The following is a 13,083-nucleotide window of genomic DNA, read 5'->3' on the forward strand; positions in this document are numbered from 1 at the left end:
TTGCCTGCAATATCCTGCCTACCTAAACGAACTAAAACGCTGGTACTTATATATAGGGATCTAACGGCGAGTTTTTCTTCCTCTGCACTGGGATTCAAAATTCAGACGGTGGGTGTTACTGCTTCTTCTCCAAGAAAGTAAGAATTCTCTTTAGTTTCTTTTAGTCAATGGCCTTTAGTTTCTTTGTCAATGGTCGTATGAGACATTCTATTCAGTTGTTCAAATGTGAAAAAATGGATTAATATGATTTGATCGTGCAAAGATAATGTGAGATGATAGTGACTTTGTTTGACATATGTATCATCATATTTTTTATCAGTTAGTAATGCAATACTAGTCAAAGTTTCTTGATGGGCAAGCTGGATAAGTCGGATCATGGACTTGTCTATTGTTGTAATCAGGGAAATGGTTATTAAAACTGGACCGCGTCGGCTCTTTGTTGTCTCTTTCTCCTATTGTCATCTGGTTGGTCAGATTGTTGGTAATGGTATCCAATCAAACCATTCAACGTATAGGATAAACTTGTGACGTTGCAACTTATAAGATCCCCTGTCTAAAGTCAGTTGGGGAGGGTGTTCCACAAATGAAAAGCAAGGCAGAGCTGCTCCCTGCTCACAAGCTTGTGACATAGCTATGTTCAAATACATGGTACGAGTGATGCAAAATGGGGAGCACTATACATCGACTATGTTCAAAAAGATCGATTGCCTCGCCGGCTGTTGGATGTAGCCTATAATAGCCGTTCTATCGACCATTTTGTTAAAATTCATTGCAACAAGAAAAATGTTTTAAAATCATAGCTCCAGTTGCAAAACCAGTGCAGACTCGTTTTCCAGGAACCATTATTTGTTTGTTACAACTCATTGCAACAACAAAAATGTTTCAAAAAGATAGCCCATTAGCCCCAGTTGCATGGACGGATATAATAGTATAAAGCTATCTTTTCCCAGATATAGATTATGTTTTGCCATCCAAGTATATGTTGTTTATTTCCCAAACAAAAGCTTCCAACAATTATATTGCACAAAAAAGAGCAAACTGCTGCTGGGTCCACCTTTCTTTCCATGTATTTTTGTTGCTCAAGTTAATTACACCCAAAAATTAAGCAAAGGACGTCGAGTAACACTGGGAGACGGATACTAATAGCAAATTGATGCAAAGTTTTGTTTCCATAACAGAAAATATGCTTCCATAATATTCAGAAACTTCCTACGGTATGCTGCTTACATATATGCTTCTGATATTCCTTCCATGTCCATATAATCACAGGGTGTTTCCATATATGCATGATGCTTCCATGTATTCCATACTTGTTTCCATCATATGCAAAATATATACTTTCAATAATGAACACATGCTTCATACTTCATGGTCACATTTTTCTCGAATCATTATCATTATTTCTTGGGAAAAGCTAACCATTAACCGACGGATTGCAGTGGCCGCATCCACCACCTCCCCGGTATGCAGGGGCGGAGCTAGGCTAATGCAAGGGTATGCAATGCACACCCAACATTTTCTGCAAAACAAATCCAGTACATAAGCTGTTACAGACAAAAGAAATGTAGAAAAGAACGTTCAGCGTCACTTGGGCCTATATATTGGGATGCTACCGTTGCTAGTTAATGCTACTGGCTTCATTTGGAGCCGTGGCCGATTTGACGACGCCGAGCAATCCAACCACCACGCCTCGAGCTTTCAATTCATGATTCTGTTGATTCAATCGCGGTTGCGCCACATCAAAGCGCATGTCGCGCTGCATGCTCGCATCAGACATTTATTAAAGCAACAAACACATCATCTCATCTCTGCCACGCCGTCGATCATTCTCATGCGCGCCTGTTAATTTGCGGGTACGCCTGCAACGACGTGCCCAATTATCTCATCATCTGATTATTTTTTGCCAGTCTAAGATTGTTTAATCTTTATTTCTCTGATTATTACTTAAGAAAAGAATTTTGCAAAAAAAAATTAAGAAGAGAGGATTGTCTTCATTCCCTAATTTGTTTTGATTAATCTATTGTTGTACCCAGTCAACTTTGGGTGATGTTTACATTGTCCCACTATAAAACTTGTGAAGAAGTGCAAGAGAAAGAATGCATATAAATTTATGAATTATGAACAATCATTTCTTGCCTCTAAAAGGGTGTGATCGTAGAGTCAATTTATTATTCTCCTTGTTGTTGCCATGTAATTAAATTATTGGAGACATTGTTGCTACAAAGAATAATTTAAAGTTTCATTGTTATTATTATGAACTTTTTTTATGTTTTATGTTGTTGTGAAGAAAAAAAATCTTTACGTCGCATACCCATGTCGAAAATCCTGGCTCCGCCACTGCCGGTATGACACGTGTCCAAGTGACTATGCGGTTTTGCAATAAAGACTATGTTTCTAAAACATACACTACAAGAAATTTGTTAATCCATGACGGATTTCAGGTGACGTTCTCGAAAACCATCACAGAAATCGTCATGGATCAACAAGATGTAGATGAGCCCAAAACGATAGCCCCTTAATGACGGACATTGAGGGACCGTCACAGAAACCGTCGTGAATCGACCAGTCACACCCTCTCTTTCTTTCTTTGTATGCCATCCGAACCGTCATGGATGGCTTTTGCTGATGTGTCAGGTGTGCCCCATTATTTGATCCACTTATCAGCCACTCAATCAATGGTTTATAGAAACTGGGAAAGAAAAGGATGCATGTGAAGTTTGAGAGAGCGCGCGGAGATGCAAAATTTTAAGTGGCTAACGCGGCAGTGTGGAAATTTTTGAAGCCATCCTATTTAACTCAAGAGTCCACCCACACACACACCTAACCCTAATTCCCCATTCTCCTCCCGTTTTCTCAGCCGCCACCACTCCACCAATCTTCCTCCGCCCGCTCCATGCCGGCGCCGCCGTAGAAAAGGCCTTACCTCTTCTGATCCATCGATCCCCTCTCTTTTCCCCTCCATATGAGTCGGCCCCCTCCCCATCTTTCCCACCGCCATGACCACTAGCCCGTAACCCCACCCTAGTCCAGATCACGCCCTCGAGCCGCGGTGATAGTGGTGGCGACAGGTCCGATTGCTGCGGTTGGGCGACAGTAGATGCCGTCCATTACCTCCCGATGCAGATCAATCCGCCTTCCTGGGTTGCAGTCGATCAGCGCACTTGCCGCGGCTATCCCCAAGATGCGCTGTCGATCTCAACCAGATCGACACTGACGAGAAAGCCAAGGTGGCGGTAGCGGCGCCGAGCTCGTCGTTCTCTCTCACCTAATTTGGAAGACTCTCATGCGACAGCCACAAATCCATCTTCAATCAGCGGCGAGCTATGGTGGGATACATGTGACGCTGATGTAATCAGTGTACAAGGGTGTCGGCTTAACAGAGCTGGCCACCGGTTTCTGCCTGCCGCGCTGCCGCGACGGGTGTTGCCTCCTTGGCTTTGCTAGGGGCCTCCTGCACTGCGCTTATGTGCTGCTCCCCGTCATCATCTTTGTGGTTGGGTTCCTCTCGTGTAATCTGTGATCTTACCCACGGTAGGATTAGTAGATTGGTTGGCGGTTCACTTGTTTTCTGTCAAATTTCGTTTGATGCCAGTGGTTATCTGTTTAGTTATTTCTGGGTACATGTACACTAGACAGGTTGTGTTTCTTGGTACTCTAGAACTTGAAGATATGTCGTGTTAGCGAATGTATTTGTTCTGGTATTGTCCTCAGTCTGCAAAGAAATAAATCTTTATCATTTTTTGTCCATGTGTCCCGTGCATCCAGTCTTCCGCCCATACTAGGGGTGGTTAGTCAATGTAAGTTTCATATATGTTTGTGCTTCGATTCAGATTGTTTTGAATATATTAATTGTTTTGGTGTTTGTTTTGAGTGCATTAAAATTGACCTGATATTGAATTCAGATTGTTTGAGTAACATATTATTTGGCCTGGTAATTATATTCAGATCTCACATGTAGATGTGTTCAGTAATGCTACTGATCCAAGGGATGGCTGAACGAGCAATCACTGCTCTTATGCATGTGAATTTTTACCTATGCCATGGTTAGTAATGTTCCTCATGGGTTCTGGTCTGGTGTAGCCTATTGTCATTTTGTCTTGCTCTTGTATGCTATTTATTCTAGTGCTTAAATGGCAGCCATGTTAATCATGATTTTTTATATACTTGCATGCTTCATTGTTAATTAAGATATAAGGTGTTGCTGATTCTTCACATGTTTGACATGCCTTGAGATACACGACGTGCTCGTGAATGAGGGGCTCCTTCAGGGGCTCAAGTAGTACTCCAACTGGGCCACACTCCCGCGGCTCTATATCGACGACGAGTTTGTCCGCTGGTGCAACATCATCGTTGGTATGTATATTTGTGATTCCTGCCTTTCCTCCTCCCAATATGCGGTTTAGGAGTTCGAGACCCTCTGTTACACGCAGTACACGTGCATAGTATCGGATTATGAATCTTTTCTGTGAGAAGCTTTGTTTTGTTTAGCATCAGGGCATACCAATTCATTCATTAATCTGACATATATGTTCAGCGTGAATTACCATCCCATAACCTGATGACAACTATTGCAAATTCTTTTCCAGATTTATTACTTATGAGTAACAAAAATTACTTGCCTGTTGTTGGTTCATGAACCGCCAGTGTGCTCCAGCACTTCTGCACCATGGCTATCAAACTACAACAATAGTATCACTAGTGGTAGAATGCATAGATACTTCATGGAACCAGCGTATCTGTATGACATCCATTTTAAAATTAGTGCATGATAAGAAATAGAAAAGCGATGTGCCAATTCCACCAAACTGTTATCGTAATTTGTTCAAGTGAAATATAGAAAAACCAAATAAATCACATTTTGTCCTTGAACTCATTGGAGGTTTATCTCCCTAGCTTTTTGAACAACTGATTTGTTAAAGGGTAAATGATTGACCAAGACTCACACAACTACGCACATTAATTGTTCATCTTCCACAAGGAAAATATTGGGCATGTTCGTTGTGTTTTAATTGTTTTCTTCTATTAATCATGATATTTATGAAGCATGGAGCATGGTAATTAATATGTAATCATTATCTTACTAACATGACTTTTCCACGAAGTAATCTAATAAAAAAACTTAACTAAAAGCGATTGTGATGACTTGTTGCTGCAAGCATCCACATATATATTAAAAAGATGGAAATGATCACATTAATAAAAAGGATTAGTCGGAAGATTCTCTATGTAGTCCATCAAGATTATATGTTCTTCGTATAACAGAAGTATTTCATATAATAGGATAATTATAGCGGAGATACCATGGTCATGGTGTTGTTCGTAGAGAGATATGAGCTAACTTTCTTCTACAATTAACTTTAATTTATAATTTTCCATTAGTGAGCATGGTAATTGGAAAACACTATCTAATTACAGAATATATATTCTTTAGAACTAATTAAAGAATAGTTTGTACAGGAAACATGAGCTCATCGGGCCCATGCAGCTGGGGTATGCGCCATGTTGGTGCATGTATTTTTTGAGATTGTCTTAAAGTTTGTTAAGGCGCACGCAATGTTGAGCATGGGTTGAGGCGAGTTGGCGGATAAGGTTCTTACTTCGATGAAGTCGGCGGCAATGGCTTGATCCACGTCCAGAAATGCATGGGAATGACCCCTGGTTCTCGCTCGACAAGCACTGAGTGGGCTGATGGTGGCTACAAAATTAGCATAGGGTGTTTGTAGTTTTTATTTTCTTGTTTTTTGCTAGTCCTTGACAAATGTATTATCTGAAATGTTTGTATTTCAGGACCAATTCCTTACTATCACAATCCTTGAGGCACCAGAGTTGTATCTCAGAAACTAGGGTGTTGTAGTTATCATTTGCGGAAGCTATAGCATAGTGTAAGCACCCCTGGGACGATCCAGTCATGGCAAATCGTCGGGCGTACGACACACTGATGGTCTTCCACACTTTACCCATCATGTCCACTGCCAACAGCACATTGTCATTGTTGGTGCTAGGAAGGTAGCCTGTCAGGTAGAGCATGCCGCCAACAAAGGCCCTGTTTGGATACTCTAACTAGGTTAGAGTTAGATTCTAACCCTGGATTAACCCTAAACTAACTCTAATCAAAGAGGTGTTTGGTTAGAAGGGTTAGATTGTCAATAAATGCACCTTTTCCAATCATTTGGCTCCTTTATCAAGGATTTGGTGTGGTGGAGGTAAAGAGAAAAGTAACTTTTTGTGGGCCCAACCCAACTCTAACCCAAATAAGCACCTCTTGGATGGGTTAGTTTTTTTGGGTGGGTTAGATTCATCTAACCAACTCTAACCCTCCCTGTTTGGATGTTTTGGGGTTAGATTGGTCCAATCTAACCAACTCTAACTATAACTCATGGATCCAAACAGGGTCAAAGACACATCTAGTCCTGTAGCATAGTTTAACTTCCTCAGCCATCGCTCTGTCCCTGTGACTCCATGCTCCTGTCCAGGACGAGTAGATGCTCACTCCTGTCACGCTCGACGAGGTGGCCTCCTCGAAACGAAGAACATGGAAATGGGATGAGACCATCGGATCAAAAGCCAGACCTGCGATAAGGTTACGTCCGTTGACATGCTCTCGAGGTTGACTTTGAGGGGGCAGGTCCACCCATCTCCTAGTGGCAGGATTGCACACCACAAAACGGCAATCATCCTCTGTCCAATCCCAAGGGGCCAAATTCCTGGTGCAGCCGCGATAGAGAAGGAGGCCATTGCAGGTGTCCACCTGGTCCATGTCCTTATACTTGTTAGGCTGCAGGTAAGGGAGGGAAGGGTCGAACGGGGCTGCGCCGCCGGAGACACTAGCAAAGTGGTGGTGCTGCGGAAGGACATGTAGAGGAAGCCGGAGAGGACCTGAGGCAGCTTCTTGCGGTTTGCGGGGTCGGTGATGAGGCCGCGCCAGGGCACGGAGACGCACTTGAAGCGGTGGACCGACCTGGCTGGGAGGCGGGAGAGGATCTCCAGGATGAGGTCATCGGTGAAGAAGCCGGTCGTCGACCCCGGATGGTTGTCCAGCCTCGACTTGGTGTTCCAAGACCTCCCCTATCCAATCATCATCATCATCAGAAAAAATCGCCCCGGAAGCAATGTCATCGGCGTCATCCTCCCCTGGCGCGACGATACGGTCCGTGCGGCGATCCTCGCCGCCGGCGCCACCGTCCAAGCGGGCAGCGACGACCGGGCACGTGCACGTCTCCTTGCGTGGTGGCCATGTACCGCCCCGGCCGCTCGACCCGGGGGCTCTCGGGCCCAAACCAACGACGCGCGACGCGGTCGAGCCGCTTGGGGGCCTCGGTGCTACAGGGGAGAGAGAGCCTACTTATCCACTCACCCACCTCCCACCACCAACCCCGCGCCGCCCATCGCCACACCCACTTCCGATCTAGATCTCGACTCCCTCTTCAGCCATTTCTGGAGCTCTCCTAGGGTTTCGGCTCCTAGGGTTTCATCTACCTTCGGCTGGTGGGAAGGAAAAGTGGGAGGGGATCATCAGTCTTTCGCGCAGGTGGCTGCTTCGCCTCAACGGGCGCAGTCCATGGTGGGGCGCGACGGAGGCAACCGTTTCAATCGAGGAGATGGGGCGGCGGAAGGGAGATTCGGGCGTGGTGGGGGTCGATCAGGGCGCAGCGGTGCTCGCGAGCGTGGTGGTGGCTGCGGGGGCCGCAACTTGGTGTGGATGCGCGACAACGACGAAGGCGGCTCCTCCAACGTTGATCCACGCCATGGGTCGTCCGACAAGGCGAGGTGGGATGCAGATGCGATCGAGCAAGGAGGTGCGCGTGGATCTGAGAAGTGGGGCGACAGCAACAACACCGCGATCGCTGGAGCAACAGGCGGAAAGCAACCCCAAGCTCAAGACCGTCGTCACCCCACTCGTGGCAAGAGGAACGCCGCCCCACTAGTGGGTGGTGCTGAGGTTTGCATTACTTGCAAAGATCCAGGTCATTTACCTGTGTTCTGTCCACGTATGTGTGTGGTAGATGTGGGAGTCATGGTCATTTGGCCTCAGTTTGCAACACGGTGCTTCCTTGGGAGTGTGTGGCTCCGATGTGTGGATTCCAGGCTAGAGGGAAAGGTTTTTTCTATATTCATGATCATAGCACTCCGAACCAGAACACTGATAGGAATCGGTTCATAGTCATATCTGTGGTTGAGGGGCAAGCATCTGGTAGGCAGTTGGAGGAGTTTTTCAATGCTTATATAAACACAAACTGGAGATGTTCTGCTAGATCTATCGGGCCAAAAACTTTTGTGATGAGATTTCCATCACCTAGGGATGTTGATAAAGCTTGTTTTGCTGAGAGCATGAATGTGAAGAGCTGTGGGGCTGTTATTAACTTGAGGAAGTGGTCAGAATATGTGGGAGCTAAGGGTATACTTAACATTGCTTGGGTCAATGTTAGTAATATCCCCCTAGATAAAAGACATGAAAAAACATTGCATATGTAGGTTCCTTGGTTTGTGTCACTTTGGAAATAGATAAAGCTACTATAAACAGACCTGAATCAGTCAGGATTAAGTTGGGTTGTAGAGATGCTGAAAATATTCCTACATCTACTGAAGGAGTTTTGGGGGTCATTTTTATGATTTCTTCTTCTCTGTGGATAAGATCCTTGTGAAAAATCCTCCTAAGGAAAAAGTTAATGTGCAAATGGAGGCTGATGGGGGAAATTCTCCTAAAAGAACTAAGTTTAATGAGAATATTAGACCTGATGGGCAGAATATTTCTTCATCTATTATGGGGGAGTCTTCGGCTCCCTCTGGCATGTCTGGAGGAATAAATATGATGAGTGTGAGGTTGGACACTATTCAGGAAAAAGTTGATATGGTATAGAATTAGGAAAAAAGTGAGGAAACACAATCTGATGAGGAAAGTGAGCATGTGGATAATGTGCTGCTCATAGATTCTATGGCTGCTGAAGCAGAAAAAAGCCATATGAAAGAGATTGAAAAACAGTCTACTGTGGGTACCTCCTTTGAGAAAATTGTGGTGAACTCTATGCAGATTGTTCCCAATCCTGTGGTTCACAGAAAATTCTCCTCTTACTTGGATGCTTGTATGGGAGAACCAACAGTTACTGAGATGAAAAATGATGATAAGAACTATCAGAAGGAAGATCAAGCTTACTTTGTGCAATCTCTTGGGGGATCCTGTGAAGATGTGGATGTTGTGCCTACTCCTCCTGTTCTGGAAGAAGTGCAGGCCAGATTCAGCAAAAGGACTGTTGGGATCAATATGGAACATGTTGGTGCCAGGGCTGAGAAGATGACAAAAAAGAGGAATCTGCAAGGTAATGAACCTGTATGTGAAAATTCTTTTGATGTGCTATCGAATATGGAAATTTTTAATATGGCTTCTCATATGGGAGTGAATATCCCTGATGATGACTTTACTGTTATTGATGTTATTAGAGAACTGGAGAAATCTAGAGCTAACATAGCTAAGAAAATTAATACTGATAATAAACAACAAGAAGAGGTGTTGTTGATTACTAATGCAGCAGGGGAATCCTCCCATCTTAATACAGCTTGGCGGGATGAGGAAGATGTAGATGAGGAAGGATTTAAAAGTGTAAGATCTAGGAAAAGAGAGAAAAGGAAAGTTAATGTGGTAATCTCTAAGCCTGTAACTAGGAGTCAAAATCAAAGAATGAGTGGAATTGCAGGTAAGACCATGGATCCTGGTAAACCTAGCAATAAAACTCATTCCCCTAAAAATAAAAATAAATGATGTGCCTATTCTGGAATTGTAGGGGGATGGGAAAAAAGGTATGGCAACCTACTTAAGTGATTTGATTAGAGATTTCAATCTTGATTTTGTGGGGATTCAGGAAACAATGAAGAAGGACTTTTCCTCTAAGTTCTTGAGGAAATTTGATCCTGGAGATAATTTCTGTTGGAATTGGATTCCTGATGTAGGGAAATCTGGTGGTATTCTTTGTGGTGTTAGGAATACATACTTTGATATTCAAACTTGTTCACCTAGCAAATATATTCTGAAGCTTGAAATTTAGGACAAGTGTAGAAGGGGTACTTGTTGCATTATGACAGTGTATGGTTCTGCTCATGAAGAGCATAAGATGGAATTTCTTACTGAATTAGCAGATATGTGGAGGGGGGGTTGCTTGCCCTTTCATAATTGGGGGGATTTTAATATCCTGAGATTTACCAGTGATAAAAATAAGAAAGTTAGATTGGGTCATTCTTCTGATCTCTTTAATATTATCATTAATACTTTCTCTCTCACAGAGGTTGATATGAGTGGTGGCCAATACACCTGGTCCAACAATCAGAATATACCAACACTTGAAAAATTGGATAGAGTGCTTATGTCTAGCTCCTGGGAGCATCTTTTTTCCTTTTACTTTTGTTAGGAAAATTGTAAGGGAGATTTCAGACCATTGCCCCTTGATTTTAAACACTGAGGATAACATTCCTATCCCTGTTAAGTCTAGGGGTTTTAAATTTGATTTGAACTGGTTATAGAACCCTGAGTTCTTACCATTGGTGGCACAAATTTGGATGCAACCTGTTCATTCTAAGAATCCTATTGATATCATTAATATCAAACTGAAGAGGTTTAAGAAAAAATTCAAAGGTTGGGGCTCAAATATGTTTGGTAAAGCAAGATTGAGAAGGAAATGGCTGAGAGAGGAACTTGGCTACTTGGAAATGTTGCAAGAGACTGATACTTTATCACCAGAGTTATATATGAAGAAAGTAGATCTTGAGGTAGAACTGAATAATCTCTTGATGGAAGAGGAAATTTCCTGGATACAGAAATCTCATGAAAACTGGTTATTGAAGGGGGACAATAATACTAGTTATTTTCATAGAATGGTAAATGGAAGGAGGAGAAGAAATACTATTGTATCTCTTTGTTGTGATGGGGTTGTTATTGAGGGGAACAAGAATCTATTGAAACATGCCACAAACTTTTACAGGGAGCTTTTTGGCCCTGCCCCTGGGAACATGTGTGGGATTGATAGTAATATGTGGAAAGAACAGGAAAAGCTAAGAGATATTGACAATTTCATATTACTTAGACATTTTTCAGAGCTAGAGATCAGGAATGCTTTATTTTCTATGAAACATAATAAAGCTCCAGGTCCTGATAATATTCCAATTGAATTCTTCCAAAGCTGCTGGGGTATAGTTAAGGATGATGTGAAAATGCTTTTTGATTGGTTTTATAAAGATAAAATAGATGTGGAGAGACTCAACTATGGGATTATTACTTTGTTGCCCAAAGTGGTTGGGGCTGATAAGATTCAACAGTTTAGGCCGATTTGTTTTCTCAGATGCATTTATAAACTGATCACCAAAGTGCTTACCATCAGGCTTGAACCTTTTGTTGATACGCTGTTCAGCAGAAACCAGAATGCTTTTATTAAGGGTAGAGATATTATGGATGGAATTATGTCTCTCCATGAAATTCTACACTATTCTTATAGTCGTAAGAAACCTGGGATAGTGCTTAAACTCGATTTTGAAAAGGCCTATGATAAAGTCAACTGGGACTTCTTGCTTGAATGTCATGTTAAGAGAAACTTTAATCCCGAATGGGTGGGCTGGATTAAAAACATTTTGGTAGGAGGGACTGTTAGTGTGAAACTGAATGATGAAGTGGGGGAATATTTTCAAAGTGCTAAAGGTGTGAGGCAGGGGGATCCCCTCTCCCATTTTTTGTTTAACCTAGCTCCTGATTACCTAACCAAAATGGTCCTTAATGCACAGGAAATACTCTGAGATGTTCAATTGTGAGATTGGTAGTTTTCCTATTAAATACTTGGGAGTTCCTGTTAGCTATGCTGGTCTCAAAAGCTGTGACTGGATGTTTGTGGATGATAAATTTGTTAGTCATGGTGAATCATGGATCAGTGAAACACTGTCCAGTGGGGGTAGACTTATCAAAGTTAATGCTGTACTTTCACATATCCCTTCTTATTATATGTCTATGTTTTTGATTAATAAATCTACCCTGGAGAGATGGGATAAGCCCAGAAGGAATTTTTTCTGGCATTGTAATGGTAACAAAAAAGGTTATCATATGGTAAAATGGGGTAAATCTGTAGATCAAAAAATAAATGAGGTCGTGGTGTTAAAGATCTGAGAAAACAAAATATTAGTTTGTTGACTAAGTGGTGGTGGAAATTAGAGAAAAAAGAGGGGCTATGGCAAGACATAGCGAGAGCTAAATATCTCAAAAAATCACCTGCTATGATGGTTAAACAGAAAGCAAATGATTCCCCCTGTTGGAAAGCTCTTTTGAAAGTTAGAGAAAACTATATAGCTGGGAGGGGAATCAGGGTTAATAAGGGTGATGTTGCCAGTCTTTGGTCTGATGATCTGGGTGACAATTTTAGTATGAAAGATAAGTTCCCTGATCTTTTTGAGATTGGCATTGAGCAAAATAATACTATGGATAAAATTGAATCGATGAATCCTTGCAATTCCTTTTGTAGAAGGTTTAATAGTGATATGCAAATGAGGTGGGATGAGCTCAAAAATTATGTTGTAAGTAAGTTGGACAGGGAGAAAAGTGATGAAATATTCTGGAAATTAGATAGTACTCATGAATATACTGCCAAATCTATGTATCGTTAGTTAGAAAGAAACTTGGCTGGGTCTAATCATAAATGGATTTGGAAATGTAGGATGCCCTTGAAAATTCAAATCTTTATGTGGCAGATGTGCCAAGATGCTATCCTAACGAGAGACAATCTCAAAAAGAGAAACTGGCAAGGGGATCCTACATGTTCTTTCTGTGATCAGAAGGAATCTGCTCAACATATTATGTTTCATTGTCCTGTTGCTAGAGTTGTCTGGAGGACAGTGGGTTCGATGCTGGGTACTGAATATGTCCCTAATTCTATGTGGCAATATTATGCTTGGATCAACTCTTTCTTACCTTCTTGTCCTGATGTATATACTATTGGACTGGCTGCTATATGCTGGGCAATATGGCTTGCACGCAACCATGCTACATTTGAAAAGAGATGGATTAATAATCCATTTGAAATCGTGTTCACAGCTTGTGCTTTTATATTATACTGGACA

The 13,083-nt window shown here is 42.2% G+C and overlaps 1 pseudogene; it reads right to left on the reverse strand.

Moving 5' to 3' along the window:
• Positions 1 to 5,763: 5,763 nt before the first annotated feature.
• LOC123407941 lies at positions 5,764 to 7,386 on the reverse strand (annotated as a pseudogene).
• Between the last annotated feature and the right edge of the window lie 5,697 nt (positions 7,387 to 13,083).

Source organism: Hordeum vulgare, chromosome 7H, assembly GCF_904849725.1.
Source record: "Hordeum vulgare subsp. vulgare chromosome 7H, MorexV3_pseudomolecules_assembly, whole genome shotgun sequence".
In the NCBI taxonomy this organism is placed as follows: domain Eukaryota; kingdom Viridiplantae; phylum Streptophyta; class Magnoliopsida; order Poales; family Poaceae; genus Hordeum; species Hordeum vulgare.